This window comes from Pseudophryne corroboree, chromosome 7 (genome assembly GCF_028390025.1).
Source record: "Pseudophryne corroboree isolate aPseCor3 chromosome 7, aPseCor3.hap2, whole genome shotgun sequence".
In the NCBI taxonomy this organism is placed as follows: Eukaryota; Metazoa; Chordata; class Amphibia; order Anura; family Myobatrachidae; genus Pseudophryne; species Pseudophryne corroboree.
The window spans coordinates 392,544,353-392,550,352 of NC_086450.1; the positions used below are offsets into that span (position 1 = coordinate 392,544,353).

General features: G+C 42.7%; 1 protein-coding gene across 4 annotated transcripts in view; it reads right to left on the minus strand.

Moving 5' to 3' along the window:
- SNX8 (sorting nexin 8) overlaps positions 1 to 4,579 on the minus strand; it is an 87,047-nt gene extending 82,468 nt beyond the window's left edge. The window contains exon 1 of one of the 4 annotated variants that reach the window (XM_063934618.1): positions 4,384 to 4,579. The gene's annotated coding sequence lies outside the window, so the exon portion shown is untranslated. Of the gene's footprint in view, positions 1 to 3,168; positions 3,252 to 4,040; positions 4,296 to 4,327 lie in introns of those variants that run through there. The other 3 variants (XM_063934617.1, XM_063934619.1, XM_063934620.1) reach the window with 3 other exon arrangements.
- Between the last annotated feature and the right edge of the window lie 1,421 nt (positions 4,580 to 6,000).

Consider the following 6,000-nt stretch of genomic DNA (forward strand, 5'->3'; position numbering starts at 1 on the left):
TTTTGCCAAATAAGAGGTTTATATTGCTGCCCAGGGCGCCACCCCCTGCGCCCTGCACCCTTACAGTGACTGGAGTATGTGAGGTGTATGGGAGCAATGGCGCACAGCTGCAGTGCTGTCCGTTACCTCAGTGAAGATCATGAAGTCTTCTGCCGCCTTTGAAGTCTTCTTTTCTTCTCATACTCACCCGGCTTCTGTCTTCCGGCTCTGCGAGGGGGACGGCGGCGCGGCTCTGGGACGGACGGCAAGGGTGAGATCCTGCGTACCCATCCCTCTGGAGCTAATGGTGTCCAGTAGCCTAAGAAGCAGGACCTAGCTTCAGAGAGTAGGGCTGCTTCTCTCCCCTCAGTTCCACGATGCAGGGAGTCTGTTGCCAGCAGAGCTCCCTGAAAATAAAAAACCTAACAAAATACTTTCTATCAGCAAACTCAGGAGAGCTCACTGAAAAGCACCCAGCATCAAACTGAGGTCTGGAGGAGGGGCATAGAGGAAGGAGCCAGTGCACACCCAGGTCTAAAGACTTTCTTAAAGTGCCCATGTCTCCTGCGGAGCCCGTCTATCCCCGTGGTCCTTACGGAGTCCCCAGCATCCGCTAGGACGTTAGAGAAATTAATTTATCCCATTTTGGAATAAGGCTGTAACATAACAAAATGTGGAAAAAGTGAAGCACTGTGAATAATTTCCAGATACACTGTGTATGCAACCTTATAACGTCACTTAAATTACCTACAGAGAAACAGAGGCACACAAACAGTGGTTCTCTTAAAGCGAAGACAGGCTTGTAGGAGTGAGGACACATACAGTAAATAAAACATATTCCAGTTTAGCTAGATAAGGATTCCATCCAAGCTTAAATTAGAAGAAAACCATCTTGGCTACATGTATAGCTTAGAACAATAGTTAGTATTTACAAAGTCTGAAAAGGTGACTTATTGCCAGATCAGCATCTCATGCCACGTTACAATGATGTTTCTCAATCACAATTTTGTGCAACAATTCTTCAATACAAATATCTGCTATACAGATGATTAATATGGATCACTGCCACCTCACAAACCCAGCATTAATTGAACGTTTCCAATTACAACAGATTTACCCACCCACTAAAAAACTCACTGAGTGAAACACCCATAAATCAATCAACAAATGTAATAAAACATATTTACAGGTAGATGGGACCTCCTCTGTACATAAAAGACAGGTGTAAATGAAGTTATTTACTGATAGTGGAAGTGTACAGTACCTTCACGCCAAACAATAAGATGAAAGGAAATGTGGCAAAAGTCTATATGGGATATTGCAGTCGCTTAAAAAAACACTTGTCTCCACGTGGTCTATTCATGTAGCAGTGAAAAGTGTGGAGAAGTGAGACAGTCGAGAAGTTGCCCATGGCAACCAATTAATGTTGAGGTAACATTTATAAAGTGCATTTTATAAAATAATACGTAGAAGCTGTTTGGTTGCCATGGGTAACTTCTCCACTCTTTTTACTGCTTTATGAATAGACGCCCATATCTCCCAGCTAACAATATGGCAATTCTTCTATTCACCATTTGTATGCAATTGATTTACGCTTAAGTGTGCGCCGCAGTCACTGACATATCACCGATCGATTCTAAGCAAGGTGCATAAGAGACTGTGGGGTCTATTCATGAAGCAGTGAAAAGTGTGGAGAACTGAGCCAGTGGAGAAGTTGCCCATGGCAACCAATCAGCATTGAAGTAACATTATAATTTGCATACTATACAATTGTACGGAGCAGCTAATTGGTTGCCATAGGCAACTTCTCCTCTTTTCACTGCTTCATGAATAGACCCCAGTATATGAGCAGAGTCACTGGGAAAGGTGGGCACACACTAGGCGTCGACCATATTGCTCAGTGACGTCACACAGCAGCCGAGCCGTGCAGGCAGCTCTTTGACGACAGTCTAAATTGAGCTGTCTGCACAGCCGATAGCGAGGATCATTAACAATCCGCGGGACCGCGCACCCTCGTCTGCATTCACACTTGCCGAGAAAGTGAGCAACGTTGCTTGATGTATTTTGTACAGATGTTTTGCCCCAGTTTCCACACTATAAACAAATTCATGCTTCCCCCTCTGTCACATTTTTTTTTTTTTTAACACAGACAATTTTCTGAACTACAAAAAGCGGGAAACTCAATTATTTTTTGGAGCGATCTGCACCAGATGGAGTACTTCATTTGTTGCTCCATTAGGACGCTAATACTTTGTGCGCCTATTTATTTCTGCTCGCCCCCTTCTGAGGGGGTAGCAGGTGATTTACCGACAGACAATACCGACGGTCATAATCCTGAGAGCCATTGACCGAGTCAAAATACCGACACGGTCACAATACCGTCACTCATTATGCTGACGTATACAAAATACAGACATAGTTAGAATACGGACATTTAAAATGCCGACGTGTTTTTAAGGAATTTTTTTACCCTGAATTAGACTTGTTCATACTTTACCATCCCAATGGACCTGGAGGGGGAATATAATAATGTGCCGAGCACGCGGTACACTTAGATGGTGTCCATGTCAACACTGACACACAAGAAAACTGAAAAACTCATGTCGGTATTTTGACATATCGGCATTTCAAATGTCGGAATTCTGACTAGATCGGCATTTCAAATGTCGGTATTCTGACTAGATCGGCATTTTTAACATATGACGGTATTTTGACCATGTTGGTATCTTGACTGTAGTTATTGTGTCCGTCGGTAAATCATACTGAACCCTTCTGAGGTAGTAGGAGACTAGCAAAGTTACGTAAAGTCTTGTACTCCATACTTTGTAATAAAACAGCAACGTTCATATAATAACAGGATTACTTTCATTCCGGTTGAGCAATCATTTTCATACTCTAGCTTCCCCGGCTGCTCGGATCACAGGGATGTATCTACTGAAAAGCGTTTAACAGGTTCTTTTTCCTCTTGAGTAGTCATTACGAAGTCTCAGCACACTACTCATCTGGGCACAGCCCTTTCCTCAAGCCAAAAACAGAATCTGCTCCTTAGCCATGAAAAGAAAGACGATAAAAGTAGTAGTCGCAGTTACTAATCCCACATATTAGCACAGCTCCTAATGCAGAGTTCCCACCTAGGGTGGAGGGCCCTTTGCAAACTCCTAAATATTTATACGGACTTTAAAGTCTTACTTTAACAAGGCTTCTTTTCATGGAGGCACATCAGAGAACAAATGAGAATCTGTGTTTATAGCCCTCACATGGGGAGATCTACAAATGTGGAAAATAGAAGCCAGCAAGGGAATTACACTTCTAACGCATGCATTTCATATTGTATCCAATTCAGTAAATATCTTTGCATTTGTAAGTGCAGGATGCCCATCTGTGTTAAATAAAAAAAAATGTGTATACAGGTTGAGTATCCCATATCCAAATATTCCGAAATACGGAATATTCCGAAATACAGACTTTTTTGAGTGAGACTGAGATAGTGAAACCTTTGTTTTTTGATGGCTCAATGTACACAGACTTTGTTTAATACACAAAGTTATTAAAAATATTGTATTAAATGACCTTCAGGCTGTGTGCATAAGATGTGTATGAAACATAAATGAATTGTGTGAATGTGCACACACTTTGTTTAATGCACAAAGTTATAAAAAATATTGTCAAATTACTTTCAGGCTGTGTATATAAGGTGTATATGTAACATAAATGTATTCTGTGCTTATATTTAGGTCCCATCACCATGGATATCTCATTTTGGTATGCAATTATTCCAAAATACGGAAAAATCTGATATCCAAAATACTTCTGGTCCCAAGCATTTTGGATAAGGGATACTCAACCTGTATATATATATATATATATATATATATATATATATATATATATATATATATATATATATATACACACACACACACACACTATTACAGCTAAATGGTTTATAAATTATTTTAAATGTCTTGTAGTGCTGTATGCATTATGCATTCCCTACCATCAGATAACACACATAATCATTGAGACTTTAACTATAGATGCATCTGTAAAGGAAGATAAACCTCAGTGAAGATACTGCAGACAGTAATACATCAAAACTACTCTGCCGACGGTCTCCTGGCTATGCCTGCTGGGACACGTAGTTCCACAAAATCCAGAAAAGTTGCCTGGGCTTTATAACAAGCCATTTGATGCAGCAACATGTCCAAAGCACAAATCCACTGACTATATTATTTATTCCAGAACATTTACTCAAGAAATAATAATATTTTAAAAGAAAACTTTTGGGAGCTTTCAAAATGTAAGGGAACTCTGTAATCCGCCCCTCTCCCCAACTATCTGTACTTACACACAGCCAGCAGTGCAGAGGTTAAGTGTGTGATGACGTCACTCCCAGCGGCTCACCTGTGCTGGCTCTCTCTCCCTGCCCGCTCTCCTGTCAGCCAGTCCCGCATTGATTGCAATGCATTGCACTACTTAGGGCCCCGTCATGTGACTGTCTCCCTCCCCCTGCCACGTGACTTCCTTCCCTTGGTAACGGTCCAAGCAGCAGGACTGGCGGAAGCGGCCGTAGGCCAGGAGTTGCCGACGTCACCAGCTTCCCTGCTCATAAGAAGCGTGTTTGGCTGCGCATGCGCAATGGGTAGTCGCCCTCTAGAGGAGCGTGTGATATAGGCGTACAGTATACTCAGACCCTCCAACATGACCCGCCCCACTAGGTACAAAATGCTCTGTTTCTGGACTTCCCTCTTAATTTATGATTTCCATCACCTGTGTTGAACTAGTTAAATGATAAGAAAGCTGTTTCTTCACAGGTGATTGCAATAATAAATTAAGAGGGAAGTCCAGAAACAGAGCATTTTGTACCTAGTGGGGCGGGTCATGTTGGAGGGTATGTATACTATGTTCAAGAATCTGAAGGGAAACTAGACGCTACCTGGCTGTGCCCTGTACAATGCATTGCTTTCACTTTATGCACTCACATGGAACTTCCATTCAAACAGTTCACTGTTTAAATGGGAAGTTCCATGTCCTGACTTCCTTGTGGCAGAAGGGGAACATAACTCACTAATGTGAATTTCCATTTTGGTTGAGAACTCGAGATAAGATGACCTCCTAATACAATTTCTCTTACGTCCTAGATGATGCTGGGGTCCATATTTGTACCATGGGGTATAGACGGGTCCACCAGGATCCATTGGCACTTTAAGAGTTTAATAGTGTGGGCTGGCTCCTCTCTCTATGCCCCTCCTACCAGACTCAGTTTATAAACCGTGCCCGGAGGAGCCGGTCACAGCTAGGGGAGCTCTACAGAGCTTCGTTAGAAAAGTTATTTTAGAGTTTATTTTTTTACAGGGAGGCTGCTGGCAACAGCCTCCCTGCATCGAGGGACTGAGGGGTGGAGCAGTGTGCGCCCTGCGGGGTCTTGAGCCACTGCATCCGCTGACTGGACATTCAGCTCCAGAGGGGATAGATTGCGCCCCGCCACAGGGGAACGCTCACCCCGGCAGCCAGCCGCCACCCCTTCAATGAGCTGAAGTGTTGGTGAGTTAGTCATTGTCCCCCCTTACAAGCGGGGGGTGAAAGGATTTGACCTTATATTCTTAACCCTCGATGTGATGGCCTCTTAGACGTCTGGAGTATGAACTTTTAGCCACAAGGTACATGCACAACACAAGCAGTAAAAATTCACACTGTTTTATTATGAGGTTAACAAAAGTATATAAGGCAATGCATATGGGTGTAACTGACATGTCGTTACACTCCCATTGGCTCGTTAATAGTTACCAGGCAGAACAGAAAAGGCGGATGTCCATATATGGGTTTTCTACAAGTTTCTCAAACATTTAACAAAGTTTTTGTAACACAGTATATTTGGGTAGAAAGAACAAGTTTCATCTGGTATGGAACTGACCTTGGATGCCAGACCCACACAGGCCTGGTATCTGTATGAGAGACAAAGGCACCTAGCACAGGGCAGCACGCATCCATGCAAACACATAAGAGTTCATATAGCATGTT